This window comes from Anastrepha obliqua, chromosome 5, assembly GCF_027943255.1.
Source record: "Anastrepha obliqua isolate idAnaObli1 chromosome 5, idAnaObli1_1.0, whole genome shotgun sequence".
Classification (NCBI taxonomy): Eukaryota; Metazoa; Arthropoda; class Insecta; order Diptera; family Tephritidae; genus Anastrepha; species Anastrepha obliqua.
In genome coordinates, this window is record NC_072896.1 from 62,097,288 (window position 1) to 62,119,902 (window position 22,615).

Below are 22,615 nucleotides of genomic sequence, written 5' to 3' on the forward strand. Positions count from 1 at the left end.
TAGCGATTTCACATGGCTCGCGTTGCGCCCGATCGCAGCGTGGCTCTATAGGCAGCATCTTTTCTTGCTGCGGCAGCATGACATTCCTCGTCGTACCAACTGTTTTTTTATATTCTCTGATAGTAGGTAAATAGTCAGTTAGTATATTACTTTACGTATGTAGTTCTCTAATTGATAAAAAGTGCACTAAAACATATGCAATGTTAGAAACTTACACTGAAATCAGAGTGCGGCTTATTTGGAGGTTACTGTACATAAGTTCAGCCTTTGGATGAAGCCCCCATAGCCAAATATTGAATCAATTCTCTATGAAGGATGTGGTTTGGTTCAACAAAGTTTTAACAGAAGATGCCTTAGGCAGATATAATATATGAATATATTTTTGGATGATTTGCTCTTTCTAAGTCACTATTGAATTTAGCAGAGTTGTTTTTTATGATAAAGTATTTGTAGCTAGCCTACAGCGTTAACTGCTGTTTAATTTAACCAGTTGAATATATTTCCGTTAACTTTTGGTGACAAAGATGTGTATGGTGAACCACGCGCAAAACGAGTACTCCTCAAAATTCCATGCGTTCCCGTCATTGAGACTTCTCTATATGTACATTAACGTTCTCTGCAGTGGAATTGTTGGAGAAACACTGGCGCCGCCTTTTTGCAGGTCAACAAGTTGAATTGTCTTGTGGGGATGAAAACTCTGAGATAGAAGAGCAATCACGTATTCAAGGTGAGGAATCGTACACTATGGCTAAGGCGAATTTCAAACGCATTACTGCGCCACCTAACGTGCCTTCTCCTCAAGCCACTCGAACTACGCGCGCGCTAATACCGCTTACAAAGCTGCAGATTCCATCATTTAGTGTCGTTCCCACTGAATGGATCAAATTTCAGGACGCATTTCTAACGCTTGTCAATGCCAATGCAGGGCGAAGTAGTTAACCAAACTTTGCAGCACGTTGGAGAGCTATGGGCACTCGGTGGACCAGTTGAGTTCTGGGATGACTGGCTTATCCACTTAACTGTTTCACAATTAAGTTACGAAACCCGTAAACAATGGGAATTATAGCTTGTGGCAGTCGATCTGCGAACATTTGCCATACCTCGGGACTTCCTCGAAACTCGAGCACGCTCCTTCGAGATTGTATCAGTAATTTCGGGTAATGCAAGGGCAGCCGCAAAGAGTGTTCTCCACTCAACTCCACTGTTGGTTCTCCTAAAGCAATTGTGTGTACGTACTGCAACGGTGATCATAAAATTTTCACCTCCTCAAAATGTGGCCAATTTGACTCGAAGGATAAGCTTAACGCAACCAAGGTTCAAGGTGCGTGCTTGAACTGCCTGAGTTATGGGCACGTTAATGCGAACAGTCTAACAGTCGCAGTCAATCATCGTGTCCCATATGCCAGCGTCGTCATCACACGCTACTCTACGCTAGTCTCAACACACAACAGCCTACACCTGTTAACAATAACACCAATCAAAGGACGGTATCTCTGCCCGGCTGGTTGATGTCCTCGTGAGAGTAAAGGCTGGCATCACTGCCATCCCAGAAATGCAATGGACGGGGCAAGGCAGAAAAACATAGGATCTTCCGACGTCTACTACAGCTGCGATGTAAAATAACCCAAATTTGGTGTCGGATTTGTTGTGGGAGAGAGACTTCGTCGCCAAGTACTGTCGTTCACTCCGGTGGACGAGCGTCTCGCAACAATCCGCATCAAAGCCCGTTTTTTTAACAAATCGCTAATTTGCGTCCACGCCCAAATGGAAGAGAAGGACGAGGCGACCAAAAATTCCTTCTGTGAGCGCCTGGAACGTTCCTATGAGTGCTGCTCCCGCCACGACCTAAAAATCGTGTTCGTGACTTCAACGCTAGGGTGGGCAAGGAGGGAATTTTTGGTCCCACAGTCGGAAAATTCAGCCTGCACAACGAAACATCCGGTAACGGACAGAGGCTGATCGACTGCGCCGGGACCCGAAACATGGTAGTCTGCAGCACCAGATTCCAGCATAAGAAGATACACCAAGCTACCTGGCTGTCTCCTGATAGAAAAACGCGAAACCAGATCGATCATGTTGTGATAGATGGAAGACACGCTTCTAGTTTATTAGATGTACGAACGATCCGAAGACCCAACATCGACCTCGTTGTAGCCAAACTGCGCACACGTCTCTGTACAGCAAAAAACGTACATCTACCTACGCAAAGAATGTTCGACATCGAAAAGTGGCAATCAAAACAGACAGCGAGAAGATTCGCCCTTCGACTCTGTAAAAAAAGACGGCGATCTGGTGACTGACATCCAGAGAGTACTTAAATTATGGAAGGAACCCTTTTCGAACCTATTATACAGTGATAGCTGCGCACCCAATCGTTGACGACGGAATTGTCGTTCCGCTACCCGACAATGACGAGGTGAGAATAGCGATAACGCGGCTAAAGAACATCAAAGCCGCGGTCGCTGACGGACTGCCGGCTGAGCCATTCAAACATGGCGGCGAGGAGCTGCTAAGGTGCATGCATCAGTTTCTATGCAGAATAAGGTCGGACAGAAGCATGCCTACCAATTGGAATTTAAGTGTGCTCTGCCCAATCCATAAGAAGGGCGATCCTGCAATTTGTGCCAATTACCGCGGGATAAGTCTTCTAAATATCGCCTATAAGGTTCTAGCGAGCGTATTATGTGAAAGGCTGAAGCCCACCGTCAACCAACTGATTGGACCTTATCAGTGTAGCTTTAGACCTGGAAAGTCTACCATCGACCAAATATTCACATTACGCCACAGCTTAGAAAGATCCATGAAAGGAGATTCGATACACACAATCTTTTTGTCGATTTCAAAGCTGCATTCTCCTTCTCCAAACTGGATAAAGAGGAAAAGCGCTTGGGTCTGGTGGTGATGAGGACAAAACGAAGTACCTCTTGCCATCAAACAAACAGTCGGCGCACTCGCATATAGGCACCCACGTCACTGCTGACAGTTATGATTTCGAGGTTGTAAAAGACTTCGTTTATTTAGGAACCGGCATTAACACCGATAACAATGTCAGCCTTGAAATCCAACGTAGAATCTCTCTTGCCAACAAGTGCTACTTTGGACTAAGTAGGCAACTGAGCAGTAAAGTCCTCTCTCGACGAACAAAACTAACACTCTACAAGACTCTCATCATGCCCGTCCTAACGTGTGGCGCAGAAGCGTGGATGATGACAATATCCGATGAAGCGATCCGTGGAGTGTTTGAGAGAAAGATTCTGCGGAAGATTTTTGGAGCTTTGCACGTTGGAAACGGCGAATATTGCAGACGATGGAACGATGAGCTGTATCAGCTTTACGACGACATATGTAGACATAGACAAGATCCAGGGGCTACGTTGGCTGGGGCATGTTGTCGAAATGGATACAAACGCTCCAATTATCGCGCCAATTAAGGAAAAGAAGGTATATGTTGCTAAGCAGGATGCTGGCTATCAGCGTATTGTTTGGCGTGAGCATTCGTCAGAAATTCTACATGATTACCGTCTACTGATGGTGACTTATGAGGTGGGCTCCGCTTCGCACCTCGCCGGGAAGTCGCTACATCGCGCAGAACTAGATTCAGACGATATATGTATATCAAAGGATTGCTGAAGTTGTTACGTCCGACTTTTATGTGGACGACCAACTGACTGGCTCAGACTCACTACATGATCTATCAGGGATTCATCGGGACATTTCACACGTACTTTCCCAAAGTGGCTTTGAACTTTGGTGTTGGGCAACGAGCCTCCAACCGTTGAGAGGGCAGATACCACACGCATGCACACAGGTGTCACATGTTTTAGCTGATGAAAGCGATGAACTGGGGTGAGCTGGTACAACCTGACGTAGATGTTGAATGGTTGATACGTAGACGTGAGCTGGCTACACTTTCATCACTTAAACTAATTTGCTGGCTTGGCAGTTGTTCCATGGCAGATACTGAATTCCACGTCTTCACGGACGCATCGTAAGCAGGTTATACAGCTGCTGTTTATTCTCCAACCTTAACTTCCAACAACAATGTCAACGTTGTGTTTTTTTTTTTTTTTTTTTGTCGGGACAACTAGCAAGTGCAGCACTCAGAAATGAATTAAGTCCGTTGCACTACACTTGTATTCCCTTTTAATTTTCTTTAAATCTACCCGATCTCCGAAGAAATCTGAGTAGATCTTGTGGTGCCAAGGAGCCAAAATGGTCGCTTCTTAACACATCAGTGCCAAAGACCTCAAACCTGCTTCGAGCGAAGGCGGGGCAGACACACAGGAAGTGGTCCGCCGTCTCATCTTCCTCTTCACAAGCTGGGCAGAGTACACTGTCTGAGATGCCCAACCTTTCCATGTGCTTTGCTCACAGAAAGTGGCCCGTCATCAGTTCAACCAGCCGTCTCACTCCCCTCTGCCTAATGACAGGAGGGTTTGTGACAGTCGATCGGACATGACAGGTAACATCAGTTTTGCCCATCTGCAGCCTCTCTCAGCCTGCCAAGCTCGCTTGTGGGTGGTAGTTACCCATTTGCTAACCGTGGCCGTGATGGCCGCAGAGGGGAGTGGCAAAACGGGCTCTGGGCCAAAGAAGTTTAGCTAAGGAGTCAGAGGTCTCGTTACTCGCGATACCCACGTGTCCCGGGACCCATGTTAGCATCAGGCTATTATGTCTACCGACATAGTTCAGCCTGGATTTACAGGACTCGACTACTCCTGATGTGGTTGGAGGGCTGTCTAAGGCCATAAGCGCAGCTTGTCTGTCGCTGCAGACACATATAGATCTGCCTCTCCATCGTTTTTCCACAACAAAGCTCATCGCTTCTTGAACTGCATACACCTCCGCTTGAAACACAAATGCATACATTCCAAGAGCCAAGTGCAGTTTTGTCCTGCTGGATTCCACGAAGACACCAGAGCCGGAGCCATGCTCGGTCCTGGAGCCATCCGTAAAAATGCGAAAACAGTGTTTGCCGGGCTCAATTTCTGAGTCTTCCCACAACTGAGCATCTGGTAGCACTTCACTGTATCTCTTTTCAAGTACGACTCTTGATGGCATGGAGTCAAGGGTCATGGAGAGAATCGTTGGACCGACGTCCATGCCTTCTCTGTGTTCCAATGCCGGACACGAGCCGTACCAGTTACCACTGTGTTTCAGTGTGCAGATGGTCTTCAAGGCCTCTCCTTGGATGAAAGCATCAAGTGGTGGTAAACCAATCAGAGCATCTAATGCCGGGCCTGAAGTAGTCGGAAAATCTCCGGTGTAACAGATGGCCACAGTGCGTTGTAGTCTCGATAAGGTCCTCCTGACTCCCGCTAGAGAGAGTCTACTCATCCAGACCACTGATGCACAGGTGATAATGGGTCTTATCAATGCCGTGTAGTTCCATAGGACCTTGCCAGGAGAGAGACCCCACGTTTTCCCAAAGACACCTTTGTACTGCCAGAAAGCTGTCAGTGCTTTGGATGCCTTTGTTTCAACGTGTGATTTCCATACGAGCTTACTATCGAGGATTACTCCAAGATATTTATTTTCCGCGGATAGCTGGATTGTGACTCCTTTTAGCTTAGGCAGAACGAGTCCATCAAGCTTCCTTCTTCTGGTAAAGAGGACAATACCAGTCTTGGCGGGATTTGCCGATAGCCCATTCGCACAGCACCAAGTGTCAATCAGATCCAGAGCTTTCTGCGTTCATAAGCGAATGGCCTGTTACCAAGCAAGCAATATCGTCCGCATATGCTTGTGCGTAGACTCCCGAATCGTTTAAGGTGGAGAGCAGATGATCGATTACCATGCACCTGAGCAATGGAGGCAGCACACCGCCTTGGGAGCAGCCTCTATTAACTACAGATGACACCAGCAGATCTTCCTCTGGTCGCACCGAAATGATTCTTTGGGCCAGCATCGAACGAATCCAATTTACTAGCACCCGGTCTACGCCGTACCTACTAGCAGAGTTACACATACTGTCAAAAGTGGCATTACCAAACGCCCCCTCTATATCTAAAAAGATGCCCATAGCGTAGTCCCTCCTGTCGATGGCCAGCTCTACCCTAGCAACAAGTTTTTGCATTGACGACTCGCATGATTTTCCACTCTGATAGGCATGCTGAAATAGAGACAGAGGGTGAGCCTTCAGCGACTTCTGACGTATGCGCAGTTCCACCAGTCGTTCGAGACTTTTCAGCATGAAAGAAGTCATGCTGATGGTTCTAAAGCTTTTGGGGCTGGTGTAGTCGTCTTTTCCAACCTTTGGGATGAAAGCGACCCTCGCCATTCTCCAAGAGCGTGGTATGTAAGCCAGCGCCAGGCATGCCGAGAAGATTTTCTTCAGGGCTGCTGTCACGAACTCTGCACTCTCCTTCAGCATGGCAGGATATATGCCATCTGGTCCGGGCGACTTGTAGCCGCCAAAAGATTTGATGACGAATCGAATGGCGGCCTCATTCACCACAGATCTGGCAACGAACCAGTCATGCCGAGATAGTGTAACAGCTCTGAGAACTGCCTCTATCAATAAGGACTGTTGCCGGCTGATGCTTATTTGATTACCAGGAAAGTGAGACACTCAGCTTGCTCCGTGAAGGAGCCATCAGATTTCCTAAGTGACCCCAGCTTTGCAGTTGGGTCTCTTTTCAGGATCCTAACCAATTTCGCCGTGTCACTCAGAGATTCAATACCGCTGCAGAATTCCCTATATGCGGCTCTTTTCGATTCCCGAATAAGCCTCTTGTAGTTCTTCTGAACATCACGGTATCGCTCCCAGTCCTCTGCAAGGTTAGTCTTGAGGGCCCGGTTTAGAAGTTTTCTCGACTCACGCCTCAACATCTGGAGCTCTCGATTCCACCAAGGAACGGGAGTCCGGCTAGGGAGAGGTCGAATTGGACAGGCTGACTCAAAGCATTCGGTTAGGACAGCGTTGAGTTTCTCAACAGCCGGCTTAATGGCCTGTTCTTTTCGAAGTCTTGGTGGCGCAACGTCAAGGTCCCACAACGCCTCCCTAAACTTCTGCCAGTCTGTTTTTCTTGGGTTTCTAGAGGGCAATGGCATTTGTGCCTCCTCGCCACACTGAAACTCAATGTACCTGCGGTCCGAGAACGAATCTTCGGCAAGGACTCTCCAGTTCTTGATTGACCACCCAAGTTTTGAGTTTGATAGGGTTAGATCAATCACCTCCTGCCTTCTAGATGTTGCAAACGTTGGCTGTGAGCCCTTGTTATTTATGTCTAGGCAAGAGGACGCGATAAATTCGAATAGTCGAGAGCCCCGTCCATTGCACTTGCTGCTGCCCCAGATTGTATGCTGGGCATTAGCATCGCAACATAGGATGAGGCCCAGATTGCGTCGCTCGCAGAACCTCACGAGACTAGTGGCCTTCCGGGTGGTGGCCCTTCCAGAGCATTGTAAGGAAAATAAGCAGATGCAATCACAAACTTCGACCATCCGCGTCTACCTCTGTAACACACCTCAGCCGCTACCAGATCTTGGCAACAAAATTGCTCAAGACCCGTCACAGTGAGATGGGATGATACTATAAGACCGGTCCTAGGTCTACTAGAACTCCTGTCATATAATATCATGGCCCCTTTCAGCGCACTTAAGCCGCAGAGACGGCCCCTAAAGACCCAGGGCTCTTGCACTGCTGTTATGTGGTGTAATGTGTGCAGCTGGGAAAGCCTTCTACTTAGTAGTGCAGTAGCGGCTTTGGAATGCTGCAAGTTGATTTGCGTCACCGTCAAGAGACGGTAGCTACAGGAATCGTCCGAGCCAACCATTTGTGAAAGACATGGAAACTGACCGTCCCAAAGAAGAGACTGAGACGGTTCCCGTACCGTGAGCCCATGACATCAACACTGGCCTCGTCCACTCGCACCACAAGAGCAGCCCTTTCCTTCTCTTCCCGGTTTTTGCTCTTGGTGTACGAGACGACTCGCCAAAGCCTCGTGTTGATGCCCGGATTCTGGGCACGTAGACAGGATAGGACATCCGCCGTAGACAGGTCTGGATCCGGAATCCAGCAGATGGCCTTCCTGAGGGTTACACTCTCCTCGCTGTAGACTGTGAAGCGAGTGGTCCCCATGGGGGGCACGTTATTGACAACGGCCCTGATCCACTCGAAGTTGGCCAGAGACGCGCACGTCACCTTTATGGTGCCGTCCTTTGCCTCATAGCCCTTCGCGTTGGCTACAGGACCGGAGGCAATAACCAGACGCATCAGTTGACTTTTGCAGTATTTGATTTCTGCATCCGTCAGCTGATGGTCAGGCTCCAGTTTTCCAATCACAACCACAGGTCATGGGCCAGCAGGCTTCTCGGTATAGGATGGCTTGGCCGCACCCTTGGATGTGCTTGGGCGAAGGTCCAGCTCCCGATCCTCCACTGACGAAGATTTCGCCGGGCAGACAACTGTGCTGGACATTTTGTCGAGGCGCCGATAGGGACGTGGCCACATTGACTGGCGCCAAGACCGCGCTCGTACCTTGGGGGTCGTGGCTCGGCCATTGGTGGCAACCACAGGGCAGGGATGTGTGCTGCTTTCAGCCACCGTCTTTCTCCGCTTACCTCGAGAGCGAGACAATTTGGGAGTGCCCGTGCCCACCGAGGATTCGGTAGCTTCCGTGGGTGTCACTTCCACTGACCGAGGTCTTTTGGAAGACACAGACGCAGAAGGGCCGGCAGAGCCACATGAGGATTTCTCCCGCATGAGCCTTGCCCGCCGCTTTCTTCTCTTCCTCCTTGCCGCGCTCTTCGATTTCCCTGCTTCTTTGGGAGGTCGTGCAGCCACCGAAGAGACCTCACAACTCCGGCCCTCCGTAGCAGGGAAACGTCTCTCAGACTCTGAAGGAGAGGAGATAGCGATAGCAACCCCCGTCTCCTCCAGGATGCGCTCTCGCTCATAGAGCTGAGACACTTGGGTAATGGTTGGGGCCTCCAGAATCCATGCCCCTGCCGCCGAAGCGGGTGGATTGCCACTTGTGTGGATTCCACCTGGAGTAATAGATCCTTTGTTTTCCATTACCTTTTTTGGTTTTTTTCGGGACTCCTCCCTAGCCAGTTTGGTTCGCGGATGGCACCCTGATTCTATGCCAACTTTGAGTCATCACACGAGTGTTGAACCCACCCCATCAGGGAAGGCCACTCTTGTTATGCCAGGGCTTCCCTATCCACCACCTGGGACGCGCCCGATGGGAGATCAGGCAACTCCACACGGGTAAAGAGAAACGTTGTGTTAATCGCCGCAAAAACAAGGATCGCACCCCTGCAAACTACCTCATTACCTACTACCGCACACAGGGCTCATCTGGGCGCGAAGTTAGTTCGGAAGATTCAATCAAGCTTTGGTTACAAGTTCGAAGGGCTATATGTGTGGACCCACTCTATGGTTACGTTAGCATGTTTGCAAGGAATTCGAAGCCGCTGGCCAGCGCTTGTGGCGAATTGTATCGCTGACGTACAAAAATTATTACCATCAACACAGTAGAGGAATTATTACCATCAACACAGTACGAACGCACGGATATTTCCAAGGCTGGTTTGTATTGGTGAAGTATTCCCAATATAATGTTTTTGGTCAAGGAATTTCTAGTTGCAGGTCGAAGAAGCCAATACCCATACTAAGCGGTCTAATTCGCCTTTAACCATTTCGGGATACAGAAGACATTAGACTAGGAGGCCGTATTAAGAATGCATCGTGCTCAAACGATATCAAACATCCGCTGAATTCCACGTGGCTATGTTGCACGCCGGACCGCAAATGATGCAAACAGTAATTGATTCTGAATCCCTGCCATCTGAAACCTCGTTCGAAGGATATATCGCCCCTGCGTACGATGTAAACGGTTGAATCGCAAACCGCTGGAACAACAAATGTCTGATCTACCGTCTAGTCGTGTTACAAGTGCACGATGTTTTCTTCAAAGTGCAGTTGACTTTGCTGCATAAAATTCACACATGGAAGGGGTGCGAAGTCAACGAGAGCGTACGTATGTTCTTCTATATACATGAGAACGATGCACTTGGAGTTCGCAGGAGATCTCTCTGCAATTAGTTTTATCGCCGCCTTCAAGCGCTTTACCAATCGAAGAGGTTATTGCAAACATATCTATTTCGACAATGGCACCAATTTTGTCGGTGCCGAAAGAGAGTTGCGTGCTGCATTCGAACGCTGTATTGGTTGCAGGAAGCCGACGTCTTACTTCGTTGATGCACAAACTACTTGGCACTTTATTTCACCAAGCCCCCACATATGGGTGGCTATTGGGAGGCTGGTATAAAGCGTATTAAATACCACTTCAAACGCGTCTTAGACTCTACTCTTCTGACGTATGAAGAATTTGCAACAGTGTCGGCCTGCGTGAGTTCTCGACCTATTTGTTGGATACCCTCTGACGTTAACGATATTGAAGTGCTAACACCAGGCCATTTTATGATCGGCGAACCATTAAAAGGTCTACCGGAGCCTGTCTTAGAGGTTTTTAGAGGAACGCTTCATCAACGATGGCTAATAATAACATCAATAAGGCGAAATTTCTGAAAGCGATAGCGAGATGAATATCTCGGGAATCTTCAGCAACGCACGAAGTGGTTTCGTCCAACGAAAAACTTGAAACGGGACGATGTGGAGATTATCCATGACAACAATGCATCACCCACTAAATGGAAACTTGGACGTGTTCTTGACAGTCAGAAGGAGAACTGTTACGACCCATTGCTAAGTTATCGCTTTCGCCAACGAAGACAGACAGAGAATATATCTAAATTTTTCCATGATTGGTTAGACTGCCTTATACAAAGTGCAAGCGATTCATTTCGACTAAAATTGGTCTAGTGATAAGGTAAATGGAACATATCTATTACTGAGTCTAAGGTTACGAGGGGGACAATTAAAAAGTATTAGCTCCAGCAAGAAGTGACATTTGATATGGTTCGTAACTATGTGCCTTATAAATATTACCGATGAAATTTTTCTCCGCATTTCTAAAGTTGGCAATGCTAACAAAAGACATCTACTTTTATATGCAGGCAAACTGCAAGACCAACGAAGTGAATGAATAGCAAATCTATTGAAGTGGTTTTGAACCTTCTCAATTCTTAAGGACGAACCCATAAATAATGGATCCCAAATAATACTGCAATATTCGAGGTTTGATCTCACCAGAGCAAAATACAAATTTCTCAACGTAGAAATATCCTGAAACTCCCTTGAATTCCTTATTACAAAGCTAAGCATAGATCTAGATTTGCCAATCATAAAGTCTATATGTTTAGAAAACGACATGTTCGACGTAAATATGACCCCCAAGTCTTTCTTTTAATAAATTTTTTTGAGGATGGTAGTGCCCAACTTGTAATTGAAATCAATCGTAACTTTGCGGCTACAGAATAACATGTGCTGGCGTTTACCACCATTAAGAGGTAAGGAGTTATCATCACACCAAGCTTCCAATCTTGCTAAGCCTTCTTGAAGTTTTATGCAGTCAGTTACGTCCTCTATCCGACTGTAAATTTTCAGGTCATCTGCATACATTAGACAACGTGATGTCTCGAAAACGTCTGGATGGTCATTAACAAACATTAAGACCAATAGTGGCTACCTTGAGGTACGCCTGAGGTAACTTTGATGGCATCAGATTTTATGTTATTTATACGAACGAACTGAGTTCTATCTATTAGATAAGATGCAAGCCACTTGAGTAAGCTAGGATAAAGACCAATTGAACCCAACTTTTTATGTAGGATACTTTAGCTGACTCTATCGAACGCTTTCGAAACATCGGTGAATACTCGTATTTAGTTGGGTAATCTGACTAATGGCGGCCGCCGTAGCCGAATGGGTTGGTGCGTGACTACCATTCGGAATTCACAGAGAGAACGTAGGTTCGAATCTCGGTGAAACACCAAAATTAAGAAAAACATTTTTCTAATAGCGGCCGCCCCTCGGCAGGCAATGACAAGCCTCCGAGTATATTTCTGCCATGAAAAAGCCCCTCATAAAATATCTGCCGTTCGGAGTCTGCTTGAAACTGTTTATTATTTTTTTTTTTTGGAAGGGCGAATTAGTCGCCGGTCCTTCGCCGTAGTCTTTCGAGGGTCCTTAGTTTTTTCATGGTCTCTGCTATGGCATTACATGCTGCCGTCCATTTTTCCCTGCAAATATGCGCCGAAGCTTCGAGCCGTAAAGACGCTTACATTCGAAGAATACGTGGTGAACGACTTTTATTGCTTTTACCCCACAGTAATCGCAAGTGTTATGTCTGAACCGATGGAGGTATGCCTTGACGCATCCATGCCCGGTTAAAAATTGCGTCGGATAAAAATCCACTTCTCCGTGGTTTCTTTCAATCCAGCTTCGCACGTCTGGAATTCAGCGATGCATCCAGCGACCCTTCCTTGTATTGTCCCATTTTTGCTGCCAAGTTTGGGTACTGGTTTCCGGTGCTACGATGCGTTGCGTTTCACTGTCAACCAATACTTCAGCTTCGTTTTCCAGTATCTCTATTGGATACATTCCAGCGATAACCTGCGCTGCTTCTTCTGAAACCGTTTTAAAGGCGGAACAGACTCGAAGCGGAACAGACTCGAAGCGACTCGAAGTTGGCGTCGCCGTTGTTTTGGACCGCGGGCGTTTAGCATTATTCGTGATAAGGCTGCTACAGTTACGGATGCTTTTTTGGTCGCATACTCAAAGTGATTTTTAAAAGATAACCTCCTGTCTATCACTATTCCCAGATATTTAACTTCTGGTACTGTCGTGATGCTGTGATTGCCAACTTGTATAGTTACCACTTCTACTTTTTTCTGGCTCGATATGAGAACGGACTCCGTTTTTTGCTCGGCGAGTAGAAGACCGTTTCGCACCAGCCATGCCCGATTTGCTTTTTCGCAGATGTCGCTCAGTCTCTTCGCCGCAATAACTACCGCGATATCGTCCGCAAATCCGATAATGTTGGCACCATTGGGTATATTGAGGCGCAAAACACCATCGTACATGATGTTCCAGAGCAGTGGTCCCAGGACTGAACCTTGAGGGACCCCGCCTGAAACCTTATAACTCTTTCTGCCTACTGCTATGTCGTAATCAAGTACGCGGTCTTCGAAGTAGCTTCGTATCATTGCTCGCAGGTAACGGGATACTCCGATCTCATCCAGTGAGTCCAGTATTTTGGCCCAGTTTGCGGTGTTGAATGCATTTGTTACATCCAAGGTTACTATTAAGCAGTACTCTTTGGCACCTTCGAGCCATCGGGTACCACTTATTGCCTGTTGTGCAATTGTTTTGGCGGTATTTACAGCGTCAACAGTCGACCTTCCTTTTCTAAAAGCAAACTGGTTGTCCGATATTCCCCTGGCAGAATCGATCTCGTTCCCGAGGCGGTTGTAGATTATTTTCTCCAGTGCTTTACCTGCCGAGTCGAGCAGGCAAATCGGTCTGAAGCTAGACGGTTCCATTGGAGGTTTTCCGGGTTTGGGCAGTAGAACCAGCCTTTGTCGCTTCCATTTCGATGGGAACGGGTCCTGCGCGAGGCATGTATTAAATAGGCGTACAAAATTCGATGTTGCCTGGGCAAAGGCCAGTTTTAGTACTTGGATAGGCACCCCGTCTGCTTTAAGAACCTCGTCTGCTGAGATTCTTGGAAACTGATGTGCGATTGGCTTCGAGGTTAAAGAAACTAACTTCCCTTGTTAAGGGAAAAGTGTGTTTACCACTTCATTCAGGAAAATCGAGCATGTTGGTATGGATTCCTTAGCAGACTTCAGCTTCTTGGTCACCACCTTGTATGCTGTCTCCCAAGGATTGTTTTCAGCATGATCGCAGAGCTCAATGAAGCTTTTACGCTTGCTTTCCTTTATTGCTGCCTTGAGTTGACGTCGCGCACCTTTATACGTTTCTCTGGCTTCTAGGAAGTTACTTCTACCTCCTGCCCGTTGGAAGTTTCTTCTAGCCTTAATGCCTTCTTTCCTAAAATAATGAATACTCTCGTTCCACCAGTAGACAGGAGCATGTTTATTTGCTGACGTCTTACGAGACATTGACGCATCGCAGGCTCTACGAATATCACCCATAATTTTGGATGCCATGTCGTTCGCGCATCCCGTATATTCGTTTGTTGGCAACATCTCTTTAAATATACTAGGATCTAAGGTGCCGGTTTTCCATCCTGGGTGCTTCAAACTTCATTGCTATTTTTGAAGTTTGCATTCGTTTAAGTCAATGTCACATATTATTGCTGAGTGATCACTTTGAGTATAACACTCACTAATATTCCAGAGTATAACACTCTCTGTAGATGTTAGCGCTGACGAACGTGATGTCTATTATTGAGCCAAAGCCATTTCTGAAGAAGGTACTATATGTTCCCCGCCTCTGTGCAGTAAAACAATATCCAGGCATGCAAAGGCTTCAAGAAGTGCTCTGCCCTTTGGTGTAGTCCGCTGTGAGCCCCACTCTATAGCCCATGCGTTGAAATCGCCTGCAATAATATATCGCTGTCTTATCATTGCATCCATGGCGATTTTCCCTACTATCTCCTCAAACTCGCGTAAAGGGGTGCTTGGAGGTATGTAACAGCTATATATAAATATATCTGAGATCTTGCCGCAAACAAAGCTTCTTTCTTTTACAACGCTCTTTAGATGTAAGGGATGTCATCCGCAGGACCATATTGCAGCCTTTTTGCAAGCGTGTTGCGTCCAGTTGGTTGACCTTTCTCTATACGCTTCGCTCAATATGGCTACATCAACCTTGAGTTCTGCAATTGTTTGCGACAAGAGACCTTGTGCGGCTTCGCAATGGTTGAGATTGAGTTGTAGCAACCTCTTAACTGTTTTACCTTTTGAAGCGCTTCTTGGAATACCGGGCATTTATTGCCGCCGGTAGCATGATCAGTGCGTTTGGTACGTCTTTTTTCACATAAAAAGCACTTTGGAGCATTTGTGCATGTTTTTGCTGCATGCCCTTCTCTTCCGCATTGAAAGCACACTCTTGGAGATCGGTTCCGCTGGCGCAATTTCTTGATTTAGATATGTCCGAATTATAGGCATTTAAAGCAGCGTCTAGGTTGGATTTTCTGACGAATATGGCATATTACCCAGCCAATGCGAATTTTAACCGCTTCTAATAACTTTTTGGCGGCCTCAGAAGGTAGTGAAATAACTGCCGTTTGCGTAGAGCCATATGCCTTCCGTATCGAGCGAATCTGCGAGGGATCTGCATTAAGGTTGAGGAGTTGGGGGTTTATTGCTACGCAAACCTCTTCGGGCGTAGTTACTTCATCAACATCGTGAATCTCGAGAAGTGATTCTTTTGTTAACGGTTTAACCTCCGCCTTTCCTGAGAGAGCCAGACCCTCCGCTGCTTGAAGTTTCACCGTGTTCACGTGTTCAGATGGCTTAGCCAACTGGAACAGTAGACCTTTAAGATAATCGTCATTTTTGACTATCTTCAAAATCTTGGCTTAAGAACATTCGCCCATGCTTCTGATAATGATGGCATCGGGACGAGCAGGTTTACTCCTTGTGCGCTGCCGTTTATTTACCGTTGCCCACGCGCCCTTCGTTGTTTTTTTCCCCTCCATATTTGCCATAGTTGTCTTTTGTGAGGCACTGACAATGGATTTAGGAACTTCATTCTCCTTCCTAGATGGTCCTTGTATGTATTACTCGGTGTTCGTACATGGGTCCGCTTTGTCACTTGTTGTGCAGTTGTTCCAAGAGAAGGAGTCGTCTGCACATACTTCGTATCTTTATTACGAGGTTTAGCTTTTCCGATCTCTTCTGCTACCTGATCGTAGGAAATAGCAATCGCCTTCACTAAATCTTTGAGATTTTGGTTTATGGTGACCGAGGCACAGGAAAGCATTTTCATCATTTTCTTTTTCAACTTCAGTTGCCACTGAGGCCGTGATACCTAGAGCGGGGGCAGTATTTAAAAAAGTTGAGCGCACAAGAGAATGTGATAAACGCGGTCGTCGCTCAAACGGTGGATCGCTGAGTTGCTAAATACTAACCAGCTGTTTCGCGGATTGCGCGCAATTTTTTCCAAAAGTTTCAAATCGTTTTTTATTTTTTGTTTTTAAGCACTTACTTTCTTTGTGTGTCCCAGGTCACGTGAACGTTCTTTTGCCAAAACGAATCACTACACTTTCGCACTATTCGCGGATAAAAATCTTCACTTAAGTTGACGGTTGAGAGTTCTCTTGAAACTGTAGGTCCCTCCATTTGTGGAATAACATTAAGGCGCACACCACAAATAGAAGGAGGAGCTCGGCCTATTCAAAACAGGCTCCGTTTGAAACAATACACATCATTTAAACGCGTTTGAAGAGCTTATTCAGCTCCTTCAGAGAATTCTTCTTAATGGCCTCTATCGACGCAAATCGGCGTCCACGGAAAGGCAATTTAAGTTTTGGGAAAAACAAAAAAATACCAGGGGGCTAAATCCTGTGAATACGGTAGTCGTGCGATGATATTTGTCGAGTTTTTGACCAAAAAAGTGTTCACAATATGAGCCTTGGGACACGGTGCGTTATCATGGTGCAAGACCCATGAGTTTCCTTTCCATAACTTTCAAATAATATTCTTTATTTACCGTAGAACCATTTGGAATTAATTCCGAGTGCACAAAACCACGATAATCAAAGAAAACCAGTAGCATGTCTTTGACGTAGTTTTTTGGGTTTCGACTCGTGTGGATAGCGCCATTCAACCGCCTGTTGACTGGTTTGCATGTCAAACTCATATATCCACGTCTCATCACCTGTTATGATACGCTCGATAAACGTTGGCTCCGAGTTCACTTGAACCGATGAATTTTTTGAAATAATTGATTCGTGAGACACGCTGAGATCACGAGCTACCTCCCTCAAACTTAAATGATGGTTTTCCAGCACCATTTCCTTGACTTTGTCGACGTTTTCATCCGTTGAAGACGTTAATGGGCGACCAGATCGGGGCAAATTTTTCACGACTCGATCCACAGCAAAAGCCTAATACCACTCGTAGACCCGTGCGTATGAGAAAGCACGCTAGCCATAGGCTTTCTGCAACATTTTCAACGATTCGGCACAGAAAATCTCTTTCAAAACAATTTAAGACAAATTCTTTGTTCGATATTTTTATCTATAGTGAAAATCGCAGAGCACACCTGCGGCTAACTGACATAATTAAATGCCAAAAACAAGCTAATTGACAGGTCACGCTCAACCTCTGCAACACTATAGAGAACAGTTGTATCAACATTCCAGAAAAAAAAAATGGACATAGGTGTAACGCGAGCTTTTTAAATGACCAATTCCTGATATTTTTTTTGACAGAATGTATATATATGTAAAACTTTTGCTTATAAAACTATGGCGTCTTTTCGGCTAGTTACTTGAAAATTAGAGAATAGTATACCTTGCTGCTTAAATTGAACTCTCCAAAGTTGGACCCACGCTCTTTGAAGGGCATTTAATTCAGTGCAGTTGACAGCTACGAACACGGTAGGAATCCAAGCTTATTGGTAAAATTTGTTTTTTACTTCGTTCAGTTAATTTCTGCTTCGGAATCAAGCAAAGTGTGGTAGCAACATTGCAATCCATTTGGAAATTTGTTTTATTATCCTTCCAATAGCTTTCTGGTGTACACCATGCAGATTTGCTATAAAGCAGTGCTATTAGTTTAATTTTATTTAGAACTATTAATCACGCTCTATTAAGATATCAACTCCACTTTGATGGACATTTCTTCCTATAAATCTAAGAGTACCTGTATTATTTCTTTGATTTTCCATTTAAAGGCGAATAATGAATTCCATATTGGCTTTGTCCTACCGATACGAGAATAGAACCCGTTGTCGTCTAATTCAAACGGATTTGCTCTGTTTTTATAAACTATTGAACTCCTAGGCAACGGGATGATGCTAAAATCCCGTTCAACATATAGCATAAAACGGTTAGCTTTTTCACTAAATTTAAGTTTTACCAAAGAACCCACCTATTAAGCATAACATACACTTCTAATTATTTTGACAGTTTGCTATATGGTTTAGTAACAGTTTTCGTTGCTCTAAATTCAAAGTCGACTCTAAGCGAAAAAGCGGGCTATAACTTAAATCGACTAGGAATACGATAAAAATACTTTAAATTACAATATGCTCTAACTTATTTCAAGTCGACTTTTATGTAGCTATGGGTACGTGTCAAACCTAATCGGTATATAGAAAATATAAAGTGGATTGTTCAAGTATTAAGTGCAGTCGTACAAAATGAGAAGAAACTGATTTTTATTTTTAAGTAGCGGTATATGGTATGTATAGTATACGCTGAAATTTGCCCAACTTGTTAACTCAATGTTATTTAAAGATACTGAAACACGTTCTCACTTAAAATTCGTGCTGAAAAATGTTGTTCCATAGGAAAACTAATTACAAATTAATCCCATTATATATAACTACATACATACACACAAAAAGGGGAGTGCAAATATTCGTAAAACAAAATTACATACATGTTTAAGGAAATTCCACAAATTATAAACTTTCAAAACAAGAGGAATTCTGAAATGCTAGCTTGGGGGGCAGATGGGTAGGACAGAGGTTTTGGATGCTTGACGTTAAGAAAGAAAGGAGGAAATCGGTAGAAAAATTTAATTAAAAAATAGTTTCGAGCGGTTTCTAACTTATCGTTCTCATAAATAGAAATACAAACGCTGAAGACAGCAAACGCATGCGCGCTGTAACTTTTAGAAGTAGTCAGCGAAGGGATGCCAGATTCGTTTAGCGAAATTCGCTTTAATTTATGAAATATTATTTCGGAAAACATCTTCCTGCACTTTCCATAAGACATTACAAAGAGGAATCATGATTTCTTACTATTATTTTTTCTAAACCTTTAAGTACATAGTATGTATGAGTATATTGTGTGATAGCAGCTTTTTCTGCGAGGAACCAATAAAATGTTTTAATCAACTGTTATTTTAGAAGCACACTTCTGGTACATCTATTTGTAAGCAGGTGTTCAAAAGTGAAATAGAAATTGGAGTTCATATAAAACAGCTATCTTTAATCATAAATTATTTGATACTTCAAACTGTCGGGCCGTATTTTTGCACATACTGACGAAATCTGGCAATCCATGTGCAGAAAAAAATGAATGCTCGAGTGGAATTTCAAACTTAAGCAACCACTCTTGCAATGCTTTCATTGCCAGTACAACCATACTCGTATATTCGTATATCTGTTGAAGAATATTTCATAATACGCACAAACACACATACCAATGTACATATGTTGGTGCATTAAGTATAAGAATTGTTAAAATACTAAATAACTGAGAATTACAGCATTTGTGTAAATTGGTTATTTAAAACAAATATCAGCAATTTAATAATATGTATGCCATGGTAGCTAAAAGTGAAAGGTATTGTTAATATTTATTCAGCTAAAAAACAATTTTCTCAGGAATGAAATATGCTTGTATCTAGACGAGTATATAAGTATTGCCTAAGAAAATCAAAAATTTCCCCGAAAATACACCTTTTAGGAAGACTATACATAACAGAAATATCCTTTTTTTATATACCTTCATACATAGTAACTAATTTAATACACTCGAGGTTTGACATAGCCTTTTGGCGGCTATTATTGTAGAAAAAATCGTTTCTATCAATAGTAGTTACGCACAATTAATTTGTCCTGTTCAATTTACATATTATTTAATATGTCCACGTACACTTTTGTTCACATAACGGTTGTATGTAACAGCGTAAGGGAATCGAGATTAATATAGGCATATATAAACCAAAATGCTCACGGGACGAGAGGAATGGATTTAGTCCTGTCTGCCCCTCCGACCGTCCGTCTCTCCCTGCAAGCGATAACTCGAGCAAAAGTGAATATACACATTTCAATGAAATTTAGTACACATATCACTTCTTTGGCCAAGGTAGTTCGGATAGTATTGAAAATGGGTAAAACCGGTTCATAATTACGAGCATCTCTTATAAGGGGACAGAGGGCGTATACATAGGCCTGCAAGCCATAGTAATGCAACTGGATTGGACTCAATTTCCCCTCTAATTCCCAATGTGGTGAAATCACTCCGCCCGCGGGATAAACGAAGTAAGAGTTTAGACACCAATTCTAACAAGAAAGTTTCAGTGGAAGTGTTCAACGCTCATCACTTCCGCCTCGACAAAAGTTATTGGAGGCAAACCCCATACGTTTCCATGTGTTCCCATTAGGCAGTGGTCGGTAAGGGTATCAACAATTACATTATATGATACTAATAAAAGGTCAGTCAGATTCATGTTGCACCGATTTCTCTGATCATTCCTTTTAGGCCAGACCTGTCTAGTTATCTGACAAATGTGCTAAGTGGTCCGTCTAATGTTGGCTTGCCGGTTGTAAATCGATCTAATCCTGAGGTTGTTTGAGGATAAGGGAATACCCACACCGCTTAGCTAGCTTATTTAGAAAAGCTCTAATAGCAAAAATTATATAAAAACTATATCCAAATTTCCTAATTATCTTAAGCTACGCGAATGTATATAAATATATATATATAAAAAAAAAGTAAAAGAAAACTCTCCATAAAGTGAAACATTTGATTTGTTCAAATCAAAACACTATCTATTGTGTCTCATCTTTAAGTTTCCACTAAAGATTGCTACAACGTTCCGCAGTGTTATTCAAATTGTCAATTCAAATCACAATGTATAGATTCTTCAAGATTTTAGTAGGAAAACTTACTTGTTTGAGGTTTCCTTCAAATTTTCTTCAGTGAATCTCCAGTAGTATTTACATTAACATAGCTGTGCATGATTGTTATGGATGATGTTTGCTCGAAATCACTAACTTCTAATTCTGGAGCATATCAAAATAGCTTTGTGGTTCATTTTAAGCGTTAACTAGCATATTAGTGTGGGATATTGTGCACATTTTCTTTTAAAAGATGAATTATTAAAAACCAAAATCTATTTTTTCTTATTTTACTTCATATATATGGGGCATTCTTCGCCAACCGGACACCCCCATCTGCCCAGAACAGTTTTTATAAAAAAAATTTTTCCCTATGCCGAAATAAAAGCTTATGTCATGTACTTTAATTTGTCATGTGGCACTTTTTAAATACTAAAAAGCCATTCCTTCCAAATCTCAAACAAAAAGGAAGTGATTATTAAAAGATTTTCCAATTCTCCAGAAGAAAAAAAAGTTTGGAGATTGGAAGGAATGGCTTTTTAGTATTTAAAAAGTGCCACATGACAAATTAAAGTACATGACATAAGCTTTTATTTCGGCATAGGGAAAAATTTTTTTTATAAAAACTGTTCTGGGCAGATGGGGGTGTCCGGTTGGCGAAGAATGCCCCATATATATATACGAGGTGTGTCCAAAAAGAATCGCGAATTTTGAATATTCGCAGGTTACGTCTATTCGAATTTCGATTTTTGCGTGGCGATATGTTGGTACTCATGTCTCTCACTCATGCCGACGAGTTCGCCCATTTTGAATGTTCAGATTTCTGTTGACAGCTTCTTTGCTCGCACATGTTTCGGCTCGTCTTCGATTTTTACCTATTCAAAAAGATGGATCAAAGAACCTGTATAAAATTTTGTGTGAAAAACGAAATTAAGTGCACGGATGCATTTCGAATGTTGACTGTGTCATACGGAAAAGCTACTTTGGACCAAACGCTACGTTTATTGGTGGTACCAAATGTTCTCAGAAGATGTGAACGCCCGAGCACTTCAACAAGAGACGAAAAAATTGATAAGATGAAGAAAATGGTATTGGCCAATCGTCGAATCACCGTTAGAGAAGTTGCTGAGGACTTAGACATATCGATTGGCTCTTGCTATTCGACTTTTTTCAATGATTTGGGCATGAGACGGGTCGCCGCAAAATTCATACCAAAACTGCTCAATTTCGACCAAAAGCAACATTGCATGAACATTGCTAATGCGATGTTAGACTCTGTCCGCGACTACCAAAATTTGCTCCAGAGTGTCATAACTGGTGACGAATCATGGGTTTATGGTTAAGACGTGGAAACCAAAGCCCAATCATCTCAATGGAAGCTGCCGCACGAACCAAGACCGAAAAAAGCACGCCAAGTTCGGTCGAATGTAAAAGTTTTGCTTACCGTTTTCTTCGATTGTAGGGGCGTTGTGCATCATGAGTTCTTGCCACAAAAGGGTCAATAAGGAATATTACCTGCAAGTTGTGCGCAATTTGGGTGAAGCAATCCGCCAGAAGTGCCCGGATTTGTGAAAGAACAAAAATAGGCTCTTGCATCACGATAACGCCCCTGCTCACACATCGTTGCTTGCGCGCGACTTTTTGGCCAAATACAACACACTAAGGATGCCACAGCCCCCGTATTCTCCAGATCTGGCCCCCTGGTACTTTTCCTTTCTTCTTTCCCGAAACTGAAGAGGCCCATGAAAGGACGACGCTACGCTACGATGGATGAGATAAAGACGGCATCGAAGGAGGAGCTGCACAAGATAAAAAAAAACAATGGGGGAAAAATGGATATTAATGCATAAATAAATAATTTTTGAAAAAAACACAAAATTCGCGATATTTTTTGAACACGCCTCGTTTTATTTGCGTATATCCGTTAACACAGAA